Source organism: Lepidochelys kempii, chromosome 21 (genome assembly GCF_965140265.1).
Source record: "Lepidochelys kempii isolate rLepKem1 chromosome 21, rLepKem1.hap2, whole genome shotgun sequence".
NCBI lineage: Eukaryota > Metazoa > Chordata > Testudines > Cheloniidae > Lepidochelys > Lepidochelys kempii.
This window is the reverse complement of record NC_133276.1, coordinates 10117723-10131637: the sequence shown is the minus strand read 5'-3', so window position 1 is coordinate 10131637 and position 13915 is coordinate 10117723. Positions and strand designations below refer to the sequence as shown.

Genomic DNA, 13915 nt, shown 5'->3' with positions numbered 1-13915 from the left:
ACCTCATTGTGTTAGGGGCTGTATACACACGCCCACAATGCACAGAAGATAAAAGTCTACTACCACTACCAGTTAGTGGAGTTACTCCATTAACTTAAGTGGGTTGAGGCTCATCTTGAAGGTCCTGGATTCAGTATCATGGTCACAAACGTGGGCCTTGGTGCTGCTCAGTTTGGGCACCCCTGCTCCAAGGTCCAGCATGCTGTGGTAGAATAGAGGAGATAATTCCCACCTCTTCCCACAGTGACTCTCCTCTGAGCTGCTTTTGCCATGGAGTTGCCCGGCAATCCCAGGGCTCATTGTTGAGTGTGTATAGGAGCAGTAGGTATTGGGACCAGCTGCCTAGACCCCTGCAACACAGTGGGCGAGTCTAAATAATGCAAGCAGCTGGAGACAGCTGCTAGCGGTAGGCGGTGGCTGCAAAGCTGCAATTTAATGTCGTTGGAGTGGTTTAGCGTCTGTAAAACCGCACTTTGGGTGTAAGAATCAAAAAGAAATGTATTCAACACTTGGTTGGCCCTGGGGGGGAAAAAGCATTAAAATGGCAAGAGATTTATCATGTTGGGATCAGTAAACTGTGAGCAGATACCAGGGGAGGGAGGGAGAGAACGGAGGGGGCGGGGGATGAAAGGGGGAGGGAAAGCAGAGGGAGGGGAGGAGAGCAGGGGAAAAGGCAGAGGGAGAAATAAGACAGAAGATGGAGAGAAAACGGAACAAAGAGAGAGAGAATGTGCGTAGGGGAGAGGGAGCAGAGGGGCAGAGATACCATAGACAGAGCAGGTGAGAGAGGAGGTAGGTGTGGGGGAATAGAGAGACTGGCACTGGCAGATCGAACAGGCGGGAGAGGGAACAGGCAAAGAACAGGGGGAGAGGTCAGGGAGCAGGCTGGGGAGGCAGGAGCCAGACATTGAGGACTAGAGAGACAGCAGGGGAAGGGTTGGAGGGAGGAAGGAGAGGAATTGAAGGCTGGCGGGAGCAGATTGGCACTGGGCTATGAATCTGCTCTGAACCATTGGAGACACCTGATGTTTACAAGGGTTTTAAAAGCCCAAGACATAAACAGACCTTTTTTTATTTCTGAAATTACAGGGGGAGCTGCAGCAAAGCGATCAATGTGGATGGAACAGAGAGCAGGAGAGTTACAGGGCCCTGGGCGGGCTGGGCGCTTAACCTAAGTGGAATAAACCTGTGGTCAGACCCAGAGCAATGACTGTTCTTTGCAGTGCAGTGGTAATGACATTGCAGCTCCCCGCAGCTTTTCAGGGATTATCTCTGGGGCAGCCCCGCCTTATTCTCAGGAGTCTGCTAGGTCTGAATCATTCAGGCAATTAGAGCATGCCTGCATTCACAGCCAGCATCAGACCCTCTCATATATAGCCACTGACCCTGCTCAGTGTCTCAGCTGCACTAGAGCCAGTGTGGGAAGGAGCATTGGAAATGCCTGATTCTCTCTTGCATTGCATACTGTACTATTATTTATACATTGCTGTCAACTATCAAGATTTTATTACAAGTCTTAAAATACTTGGTGTCTTTCTTAAAGTACCAGCTCCTGGAGTCATGGGATTAGGTGATAATCCCATCTTTCATTTCAAAATGAAAAGTTGCTCATGGTTGCAGAGAAAAGCTTGAAAAAAGAACTCAAGTGGACCCTAGAAGATCAGAATGCAAATAAAAAACATTTTTTTTAATTTGTGATTTTAAAACCAGTCTCTCGATTTCTGAATGCTTGGGGTTAGCAATACTCTTTACACACTGGGTGTAAAATGCTACCACATCAGCTTTCTCCTTTCACATCATTGGCAGCATTTTACACCCATTGTGTATGGGTGTAATCCAGGGCATGGGGTGCAAGGCAGGAGAGAATTGTGGAGTACTGATGGGGTCAGAAGGATTTTGATTGGGAAATGTCGATTTCACCCTACACACAATCGGACCAAAAATATTTCCATCAATGATGATCAAAATTTACAGATAGGCAAAGTAAGGAAAATGCTGCTTTGGGAACATATTGGGTCCCACCCTCATGTGTACTGATGTCTGCATTAATGGAGCTGGCGCAAAGGCACCATTTAAATAGCTTTAACTTTTTGAATCGCAGCCTTTACTGTCATTAAATTACTACATTTTTACACCCCCGTAATTTCCCTGCAACTGTGAAAATTTAAATGCATAAAACTAGAAAAAAATGCTTAAAACCCATAATTTCACTCAACTGTGAAAATTTAAATTGATGCAAATATTAAAAAAGCTAAAAAGTAAACCGATTGTCTGTTGAAATGATAAAAAAATAGAGAAAATTGAATTCTGCCAAGGCTATGTATTGAAGACTCAGATAAAATTACAAACATTCACTTGAAGCATAAGGGGTTTCCTGGGCCTGCTTTCAGGCTAGCGACTGTAGGAAAGCATGTGATTTCAGCAGTCAGCCTGCCAGGAGCCAGCCGAGAGCAAGGTGGACTGAGCTGTGTCTCTCTGCCTTAGAAAGCAGCCTGCTTTGTCTCTCTCTGGTTTTGGTTCTTGTGTGTTAAGGTTCTGGATTCTAAGAAGTAACGTAAGGGTTACATTGCAACTTTCCAAGAGTGGTATTTTATGTTTGTATGTAACTTCTCTGCTTGCACACCGTGAATGAATCACAAGAATCAGGCCCCAACTGAGGGGTTCATAAGATTTGTGTTTTACAGTCACCTAGAGGCCCCAACTAAGATTGTGGCCCCATAGTGCTGTATAGAAATGGAGTGAGAGATAGTCCCTGATATGAAGAGCTTGTAGTCTGAATAGACAACGGAAGAAGGATCCCCATTTTACAGGGAGGATATGAGGTGCGGAGAGACTAAGCGATATGCCACAGGTCCCATAGAGTCTGAATTGAACCCCGGTTTCCCAAATCCCTCCAGTGCCTTTACTTGCTGGGAGAAGGCCTTCCTCCTTCTCTTAGCAAGAAGGAAAAAATGGACTCCCACTGGCTTGACTAGTTTAGCTAAAGAACTTGGAGATTTTGGGAGAAAACACCAGGGAGTCAAGAAAAGTATTAAGTGCTAATAATTCTATCTTTTTATTTTCAGTTATCCACCTACATGAAAGAGGCTTTTTTTGCTGATGCTTTCCTCCTGGGAGCTGAATGCTGCTTGAATCATCCGTCCAGGGTGACATGTGTAAATAGAAGTAAGGCACTGCCTTCTGAAGCTCTCTGTTGGAGTTGACGTGACATAAGGAGCACAGATGGATGCATTGGGGGAGGGCTGGGAGCATCTCTGGAGGAGATCCCCTCAACCCTGCAAAATGGCATGCATGCAGGTATTTGCTGTTAGCAGTTAAACATGTGTCATGCTAGAGATGCACCTGGTGTCCCCTCCCAGACATATGTACATGCCATCAAGTTCAGAGCCAAATTTCCCCAGAGTTCAGATCTGGCCTGTCTAGTTGTATTGGCAACAAAGAAAACTAGGCTTTAATAAAAGACTAAGAGTCCCTTCTGGGCCCCACAATGACCAGCCCCTCCTAACCCAGTCTGGAGGTGTCTCCTGCCAGCCCCTGTGGCTCGCCTGGCCGTGCCAGCTCTTCCCCTGCTGCCGACTGCTCAGCCATTCTTTAGGGATCTTTGGGAACATCCATTGGCAGCTACATTCACCCCAAACATTTCCAGCTACAAGGGGCCTGGGCAGCTGCAGACCTGAGCAGGGAGTTTGCTCTCCTTGGTAAGGCCTTTGCAAAAGACCTGCCATGGGCACCACGTTCCCTAACTAACCTCAGGCTAGACAGACACTGTACTCTCAGCCCATAACACGGGGCAGCATTTAACTGCACCCCCAGGAGCAATCAGGGACTGAGAGTCATAATTCCCTTCCTGGTTCCCCGTCACATGCCCTTGCTCCTTCTGGCTGGTATGTTGGGAGCAGAGGCAAGGCTCCACCCATCCTTGCCTACGCATCTGCAGGCAGAGGCTGTCCTCCCATGCCTACATGCTGTGCCCCACTCAGGGTAGTTAGGGGACACACTGGGGAAAGTCACAATCTTGCCCTGAATTAGAAGCTTGCTTTGCACCTTGTAAAAGGTTTCACTCAGTGCAGGAGCGCCACCTTGTGGACGGGTCTGTGAATTAGCTTTTGCCCCAACTGGTATTCCCTTCCTTCAAAAAGAAAAGGAGGACTTGTGGCACCTTAGAGACTAACCAATTTATTAGAGCATAAGCTTTCGTGAGCTACAGCTCACTTCCTCAGATGCATATCGTGGAAACTGCAGCAGGCTTTATATATACACAGAGAATATGAAACAATACCTACTCCCACCCCACTGTCCTGCTGGTAATAGCTTATCTAAAGTGATTTCCAGCACAAATCCAGGTTTTCTCACCCTCCACCCCCCCACACAAATTCACTCTCCTGCTGGTGATAGCCCATCCAAAGTGACAACTCTTTACACAATGTGCATGACAATCAAGCTGGGCTATTTCCTGCATAAATCCAGGTTCTCACATCCCCCCCACCCCCATACACACACAAACTCACTCTCCTGCTGGTAAAAGCTCATCCAAACTGACCACTCTTCAAGTTAAAATCCAAGTTAAACCAGAACATCTGGGGGGGGGGGTAGGAAAAAACAAGAGGAAACAGGCTACCTTGCATAATGACTTAGCCACTCCAAGTCTCTATTTAAGCCTAAATTAATAGTATCCAATTTGCAAATGAATTCCAATTCAGCAGTTTCTCGCTGGAGTCTGGATTTGAAGTTTTTTTGTTTTAAGATAGCGACCTTCATGTCTGTGATCGCGTGACCAGAGAGATTGAAGTGTTCTCCGACTGGTTTATGAATGTTATAATTCTTGACATCTGATTTGTGTCCATTTATTCTTTTACGTAGAGACTGTCCAGTTTGACCAATGTACATGGCAGAGGGGCATTGCTGGCACATGATGGCATATATCACATTGGTGGATGTGCAGGTGAACGAGCCTCTGATAGTGTGGCTGATGTAATGTCACGGCTAACCTGGTGGCTGAACTTTGTGACTTTGTCCTTACCCATAACTACTTCACATTTGGGGACAATGTATATCTTCAGATCAGCGGCACTGCTATGGGTGCCCGCATGGCCCCACAGTATGCCAACATTTTTATGGCTGATTTAGAACAACGCTTCCTCAGCTCTCGTCCCCTAAAGCCCCTACTCTACTTGCGCTATATTGATGACATCTTCATCATCTGGACCCATGGAAAAGAAGCCCTTGAGGAATTCCACCATGATTTCAACAATTTCCATCCCACCACCAACCTCAGCCTGGTCCAGTCCACACAAGAGATCCACTTCCTGGACACTACAGTGCTAATAAACAATGGTCACATAAACACCACCCTATACCGGAAACCTACTGACCGCTATTCCTACCTGCATGCCTCCAGCTTTCACCCTGACCACACCACACGATCCATCGTCTACAGCCAAGCTCTGCGATACAACAGCATTTGCTCCAACCCCTCAGACAGAGACAAACACCTACAAGATCTCTGTCAAGCTTTCTTACAACTACAATACCCACCTGCAGAAGTAAAGAAACAGATTGATAGAGCCAGAAGAGTTCCCAGAAGTTACCTACTACAGGACAGGCCTAACAAAGAAAATAACAGAACGGCACTAGCCGTCACCTTCAGCCCCCAACTAAAACCCCTCCAACGCATTATTAAGGATCTACAACCTATCCTAAAGGATGACCCAACACTCTCACAAATCTTGGGAGACAGGCCAGTCCTTGCCTACAGACAGCCCCGCAACCTGAAGCAAATACTCACCAACAACCACATACCACACAACAGAACCACTAACCCAGGAACTTATCCTTGCAACAAAGCCCGTTGCCAACTGTGCCCACATATCTATTCAGGGGACACCATCACAGGGCCTAATAACATCAGCCACACTATCAGAGGCTCGTTCACCTGCATATCCACCAATGTGATATATGCCATCATGTGCCAGCAATGCCCCTCTGCCATGTACATTGGTCAAACTGGACAGTCTCTACGTAAAAGAATAAATGGACACAAATCAGATGTCAAGAATTATAACATTCATAAACCAGTCGGAGAACACTTCAATCTCTCTGGTCACGCGATCACAGACATGAAGGTCGCTATCTTAAAACAAAAAAACTTCAAATCCAGACTCCAGCGAGAAACTGCTGAATTGGAATTCATTTGCAAATTGGATACTATTAATTTAGGCTTAAATAGAGACTTGGAGTGGCTAAGTCATTATGCAAGGTAGCCTGTTTCCTCTTGTTTTTTCCTACCCCCCCCCCCCCAGATGTTCTGGTTTAACTTGGATTTTAACTTGAAGAGTGGTCAGTTTGGATGAGCTTTTACCAGCAGGAGAGTGAGTTTGTGTGTGTATGGGGGTGGGGGGGATGTGAGAACCTGGATTTATGCAGGAAATAGCCCAGCTTGATTGTCATGCACATTGTGTAAAGAGTTGTCACTTTGGATGGGCTATCACCAGCAGGAGAGTGAATTTGTGTGGGGGGGTGGAGGGTGAGAAAACCTGGATTTGTGCTGGAAATCACTTTAGATAAGCTATTACCAGCAGGACAGTGGGGTGGGAATAGGTATTGTTTCATATTCTCTGTGTATATATAAAGCCTGCTGCAGTTTCCACGATATGCATCTGAGGAAGTGAGCTGTAGCTCACGAAAGCTTATGCTCTAATAAATTGGTTAGTCTCTAAGGTGCCACAAGTACTCCTTTTCTTTTTGCGAATACAGACTAACACGGCTGTTACTCTGATCCCTTCCTTCAGTTACTCATGCTGTGAGCCCTCTCTCTCTCCTCCCCCTCTCCCCTCCCCCCCCCCCCGACTAGGGGTGCTTACTCTTTGTGACTTGCCCCTCTGGCCAGATAAAGTGCCACAGATAAGAGTCAGGTGCCCGTAGAAAAGGTCTTCAGCCCCAGCTCAGGTCCCCATGGTCCGTGCATCTTCTTGGCTTTATGCCACCTTCCCAGGGGCTGGAATAGGGAACCCAGTCCTCCCTCTACACTAGGTTCCTATAACCAGCAACCCAAGTCTGCACAGTCCCACTCCTTGCTGCTGCTTCCCTCGGCTTCTTCCTACCCAGCCTTTCTTCCCCACGATTTCTTTGCGTTGACCCTTCTTTCAGGGCTTGGATCCTGGGCTTATTCTCCCCCTGGGTTTCCTCCTCACGACCTCCCAGAGGATGACCGCAGACTACTTTCCAGCAACGCTTTTCTGCTACAAACGTTCTCTCTTTATAATAACCAGCCTGTAAAGCCTGGCTCTCCCTCTGGGTGTAGCCAGGTACCATAATTGGTCTCTCGGGTCCACACTAATCTATTTAGGGCCCTGTTTTTGGATGCATACCCCATCACTCACCCCACCATTGCTGCTGATCCACAGTAAAGGCTATTGGCAGGCTGGGGAGAGCAGCAGAAATGCTTGCTCAATTCCAATCTGCTCTACACTCCAGAAAAGCAATAGGAGGAAGTTTGCTGTTCTGAACTGATGCAAGAGCTCACTCTCCCGGGCTGGGGTGCAGTGTGGTGCTGCTTCCCTGGGAACCCCATCCGAAGGCAGAGTACTGCTTGGGTTGACCTGCCACCTTGTGGTGCTTGTGTAGCTGCTCAGTGCACTGTGTGATGCAATGACTAATGCGTCCTCACCAGCAGCATTGTTGCTGTGGGCGTGCTGTATCTGAGGAGTCCACATTTGTCCACCAGCATGTGTGTGCGTATCCCATGTCTAGCAATCTTCATTGCTTTTCACTTTGATTCGTATGCACCTTGGAGACATCATTTCACAATCTTTCCTGATCAAATTTTATTTGGATCCGGAGCGCGTGTGTGTCTGAGCTCTTCAAAGCATGCAGGCTGCCGGACGTGAGCTGGACATGGGTCCAAACACCCCCTCTTTTCCCTCTCTCATCCTTCCCCCAGACTCTGGTGAAGTTCTGTCTGGACCAGAGCTGATCGGGGATTTCTCAACAAAACATTTTTGATCAGGAAGGTTTCTTGGGTCCAGGATGGGAGACCCACCCCTGCATAACCAGTAGGCCAGCCCCCCACATCCCAGATGAGCGCCCTAACTGTGTGGCTGTCGAGTCAGCCTCATTCCCTTTTGGGACCAATTACTATTTAATTATTTATACAAAGTGGAATGGCTCCAACAGGAGAAACTGAGATTGAGGAAGAGACTCTCTAGCCCCGTGGGTAGAGGACTCACCTGGGGTGTGCCAGGTTCATGGCCCTGCTCTGAATCAGGCCTGGGTTTCCCACCCCCCTCAATGAGAGCCATAACCACTGGGTTATTAGCTACTCTGGGGTAGTGTCACGGTCTCTCTCTCTGGCTTTTCGTGAAAAATTTGGAAAGGTCCTGCTTATGTCTTAATGCTGGTATCGACGCAGCCAAACTTTTCAGGAAACAGAATTCTTGCTTTCCAGCCAGCCCTAGTCTGGACCCATGCTTCAGACGACTGAATTCCCCTCTCGTTCCTAGCTGCCCTGCTGCAGCTAACCCTGCACTCATTCTACACATAGAACTTTATAGCCTGATTTCCCCCTCAATATTCCATTGGTGTCATTGGAGTTGACTCCTGGTGCAAGTGAGAGGCGGTTTAGACCCTTGATATCCAGGGCTATAAATCTTTTATCAGCACTGAACTGAATATAGCTCTTACCCCAAGGGAATCTCCTTCTACTGAATTGTCTGAATGACGGACAGGCCAGCTGCTCCCCGAGGGTGAATTCCACCTGCTGGCACTCTCCTGAGTATCTGGTTACCATATGACAGGCCTTGTAGCACATCAAAGCAGGGGTGAAGCCAGCCTTGATGGGTAGGAGGCTTCTTTCCCATTCAGCATGATGGGGAAAGAGGTTGTCTGAGGTCAGTTATAAACATTTGATGCCCTGCAGCTGCCTGTTGTTGATATACAAACTACCAGCCTGGGGGCGGGGGATTCATTATCCTCTTCCCACTGCTTCAAGGTGCTGCCAGATGGGTTCTCCCAAAGGGGCCATTTATGAGGCAGAAAGAGAAGAATAGGACTGTGCCGTAGACACAACATTGCTAACCTTTTGGCATCCCGGGGATGCCACTTCTGCCTTCAAACAAGATAAATACTGCAACGTCGTGGGCAATCGGAGGGAAAAAATGTCCCAGCCCACATGAATCCATCATCAAATAAGGGACAGATGCTGTACATCATGGGGCACCAATATAGCCAGCTCTACATCATCATTAGCCATGGGGCAAGAGGAATGAGACAGGAGAGAAGAGACAAGTTTCACAAGAAGGAGGGAGGAGGCATTCAGCTGCTCCGTCTTGCTGGTGTGGCATGGGCATGCTCTCCCCACATCGATCCTCAGCGTCCCAACTCTGAGCTGCAGATGCAAATCAAGTGCAATGCCACTGAAGTAAATGGGATTACACTGGTATATGGGAAGGCTGGGCACTGTAGAAAACCCTCAGACCTCTAGGAACTGTCTCCTATGTCCTGTCCTTTGCCCCCTGCAGAGCTGCGCTGCTCCATAAGGGTACAACAAGTATATGTAATCAGCTTAGTTTTGTAGCAAGGGAGATTCATGTTAGGTATAAAGAAAAACTTTCTACTATAAGGACAATTAAGATCAGGGGCGCTGGAATAATTTGTATAGTGGGGGGGCTGAGAGCCATTAAATCAAAGTGTAAACCCTGTATACGATGGAGACCACTTCAAGCCAGGGGATGCGGCAGCACCCATGGTTAGCTCTGGAACTGGGGTTACCAAGGGAGGTTGTGGAATCCCTGTCATTGGAGGGTTTTAAGAACAGGTTAGTCAAATACCTGCCAGGGATGGACTAGATAATACTTAGTCCTGCCTCAGTGCAGGGGACTGGACTAGATGGCCTATCAAGGTCCCTCCCAGTCCTACATTTCCATGATTGTAATTCATGCACTGACTTACCTCTGTAGAATGGAGCTGGTTGCTTCAAGCTCATCTCTGAGTGCTGTGGAAGCCACAAAGGGCACAATTTGGCTGTTCAGCCTCCAGAAAGTGTTCCATGTGGAAATTCTCTTTAGGCCTCGTCTCCCGCAACTGCTTCCCCATCTCCCCAGTCTCCTTGTGGCAGAGTGAATTGGAGAAGCCCAGCGCCCTTTCCTGTTGAATCCAACAAGAAAGTTGGACCGAGTCCCCGGGTGGGTCCATCCCTGCCCACTCACTCTTGTTACTTGTTAATTGCAAGAGACCTATTCCACTTGAAGGACCGTGAATAAAAGACAGTAGCTAATGACTAAGGGCTGGGAACCATAGTCTCTAGTTAAGCAAAACTCCTGCTGACTTCAATGGGAGTTTTGCCTGCCAACGAACTGCAGGGTCGAGCACTAAATTACACCCAGAGACAGTCACTTCCTCCTTTGGTTATGCTTGCTGTTAAACATGTTTTCCCCTCCCTCCCCTTCTCCTCTTCAGAACACTTTGTGCCAAATGACTCCACATATCCCGCAGGCCTCCCCTCCCAGTCCCTGCTCTCCCTGCCGGAAAAGTGGCTACCTCTTGGATAAGGGATTGTGGTTTCCGAAGACTCACACCTTGTCTTCCCCTCACCTCCCACCCACCACTTCTCTCCCTGCACACACTGTTATGGCAATCCACACGCTCTTCTATCGTTGTAACTTTTATTTTAGGCTGCGTGTGTCTGTTCAGGCAGTGTCCTGGCATGCCATCTTGCATCTGTATATGTATCTGTGTTGGCGATGGGTTTGTGTCTGGTGGAGGGATGTCTGTGTCTCAGGGTGTCATCTCTGTACCTGTTGTGTGTTACGGGATCTGTGTGTGCATGGGTGTGCACCTGTGGGCTTCTCTGCCTCTGCATGTGTCATCTGTGTGCCTGGCTTTCAGCGTGTTGTCACGGTCTGTGTCCGTGTCTGGTGGATCAGTGCTGGGTCATGCCGGGCATGTATCCATGGTGTCTTTGGCGGGGAGGAGTGCATGTGTGTGAATCAGTGCTGTCGTGTGTGTGTGTGTGAGAGAGAGAGAGAGAGAGAGAGACTAAGAAGCAGTGCTGTGTACGCTGGGAACCGGTGTCTTGGGAGGGTGTTTTGGTGCGTGTGTGTGTGGTTTCTCGGGGGGGGCGTTTGTGTGTTTGGTGTCTCTGGAGATTGTGCGTGTGTGTGCAGTGTCTCTGGTGGGGGGTGCCTCTGTGTGCTTGCGTGTGTGTGTGGTGTTGGCTGTTGCAAACCTTCCAAGGGATTTGTGGCTCTGACAGGTTGAATTGTGGGTAAAGTGCACTGCAAATGGGCAGCAAATTGGAAGTCTGGCTCCCCGTGGAGAGGCCATCCATCACCTCTGCACAAGGCTGCAGCTGCCACCATTTGATCATCCCTCCCCAGATTACACAGAGTTCCTTTGGGTCCTCCCATAATTCACATCCCCCTGAGGGCCGGATAGTGTCCCCCTGGCCACCCCAGCGCTTTAATCTCCTCTGGAAGTGAGGCACTTCCTCACTCCCAGCCTTCACCCTTCCTGCCCTGCCAGCTCAGGAAGCATGGCCATAATACTTCAGGGTCGATGGCTTAGGATGAGTGATGGAGCAGGGATGGGAAATGATTACACGGGGGCAGGCTGACCCATTCATACTCCCAGCAGTTTACCTTCCCTGCATGGAGGGGCACCGGGAAACAGATGTGGCTGCAGTCAGCCTAAGACTCTCCAGGTGAGTCCATGCATGTGCAGGTCATTCATGCACACAAGCAACGAGGGGGCTGGCAGGGGAGGAAGGACACTCTGAGCCACAGAGCAAAGTCTCCAAAAACTACAATGCCCCTAAACCATGCCCGACAGCACCTCCTGCTGGGAGAGGCTGGGACTGGAACAGCCAGGAGCTCTCACAACCAGTGCTCCTACACCATTCCTCATGGCATCGCCTGCTGGGAGAGACTGGGACCAGTGCTGCTGAGTGCTCCCCTCACGGCCAGTGCCCCTGCTGGGAGAGCAAGGCCTAGAATGACAATGAGCGGCCCAGACACCATTCCCAATGGTGTCTCCTGCTTCTGTTAAGTTGCTCTAATGTTGGCTCAGTGTATTCTGTGGTGAGAGAGACTAATACATAGTAAAATATGGCTGCTAGGAACTGCGGGGGAAGAACCAGGGGGGGCATCAGCCAGGGGAGAGGGCCAGGGGTCCACCATCACTGGAATTGTTTTGACTGTTTTACCGTGACCCCTAAATTGGTTTGATCCAAATGGGGGTTCTGTTCTTGATGCTTATTAAACTCTAATCTCAATGTCATTCCTCATTGTTACAGCTGGACGCTGGCCAACATATTGAAACAAGAAGAAATGAAAAGACTTAGGAGGTGGCTGAAAGGCTCAGCGGAGTAATCTCTAGGTGGGGAGAGCTGGAGTGACCTGACGTGAGTGAGGAACTATTTCAAGGCTTACTAAAAAAAAAAAAAAAAAAAAGGCCAATTATAAATTGTTCCCTTCTAACAGTGGAAGGTTTAGCAAACAGCAACTGGGATGAAAGTGAATGTGAGGGTACGAGTCTCCAGGAATGTGCCTGGAAGGGGTTCTCTGTAGGGACTGAACTTCTGGTTCTAAAGCACAAGCATCATCAAGCTGAGCAAAAGGACCGTGGGGGTAGCTCGGAGGCAGTAGCAGACTCATAAGACCTCTATACTTGGTCTTGGCTCTAGAGCAGTGGTTCATTTTCAGGCCTCTTCTGGATTCTGCCCAGAAGTTTTAGACTTGAGCGGTATGTCCACACTGCAGCCTCCTTTCGGCGGTGTGTAGAGTACACACACTACGCACACCGCTAGCATGGGACCGTCCCCACTCACGGGGTCCCAAAGCCCGGACCCAAACATCCAGTCCCACAGCCCAAGCCCCACAAGCCTGAGTCAGCTGACATGAGCCAGCTGCAGGTGTTTAATTGCTGTGGAGAAATAACACTTAGGGTGAGGCTACTCCGCACACTAAGGCTCGGTCTGTGGGACCTGGGCTTGTGGATGTGGTGTTCCCAAGCCCGGGCTTGAGCATCCACACTGCATTGTAAACCTGGGTTTTCAATTTCCGGTCCCGGGTATCACAGCTGTGCTAACACATCCATACTGCACTATGTAGACCTTCTGACTTGTGTCTGTGGCTTTATGTACATCCACATGGCAAAATGACAGGGACTTGGACTAAAGGGTCAGTGTCACCCTGTGACAGGAGCCGAGTGGGATTGTCAACCTAATTCCCATTGATTTCAATGGACTTATGAAAACCCCACTAGTTTCCTACGTACCTTTAAAAATCTGGCCTCAGTGACTTGCCCAAGGTCACACAGGATATCTGTGGAACCATCAGAACTTCAACCCAGATCTCGTAAGCCCCACTCCAGTGCCTTAATCACAAGGCCATCCTGGCTCTTAGAATGGGGGCTGGAACAGCTATTCCAGTCCTGAGACCCTATTCAGCTCTGCTAGTACCCCTCACTCCTGACCTCCTGCTCATTCAGCCCTAAAACAGTTCTGCTGATACACCCCAATCCTGATCTGCTTTATTCCCTGCCATTCCGGTCAGGGACTTAAAGCAGTTCTGCCTCTGTGCTTTCAACATGACCTGGTGCACCCCTTCTGCAGAGCAGAATTGTGTAGTCATTGGAGGCTTTATGCTGTGGACCAAATCACCCCTAGAGGACTAGACTGAGACCTCCAAACTCATTCCACTTGTGTTGAGAAACCTACAAGTCTCCAGATATGTGAGATGCCTCCCCCAACTCGCCACCAAGACAAAAAGCTCCAAAATTAACACTGAGAGAGAGACGAGAAGTCTGCAGGAAAATCAATTAATGATAAAACCCTTCAGCAAACACAGGCAATTTTATCATTTTATGCTGCTATCTAAGCAGTAATATATATATGTGTGTGTGTGTGTGTGTGTGTTATGTA

The 13915-nt window shown here is 48.6% G+C and overlaps 1 long non-coding RNA gene across 1 annotated transcript in view; it reads left to right on the top strand.

Moving 5' to 3' along the window:
• The window catches only part of LOC140901347 (uncharacterized), a 64160-nt gene extending 50952 nt beyond the window's left edge, over positions 1 to 13208 (top strand). Inside the window, exons 2-3 of the long non-coding RNA XR_012155825.1 lie at positions 3066 to 3297; positions 12287 to 13208. This is a non-coding gene — a long non-coding RNA (uncharacterized lncRNA). The remainder of the gene's footprint in view (positions 1 to 3065; positions 3298 to 12286) is intronic.
• The last annotated feature ends 707 nt before the right edge of the window (positions 13209 to 13915 follow it).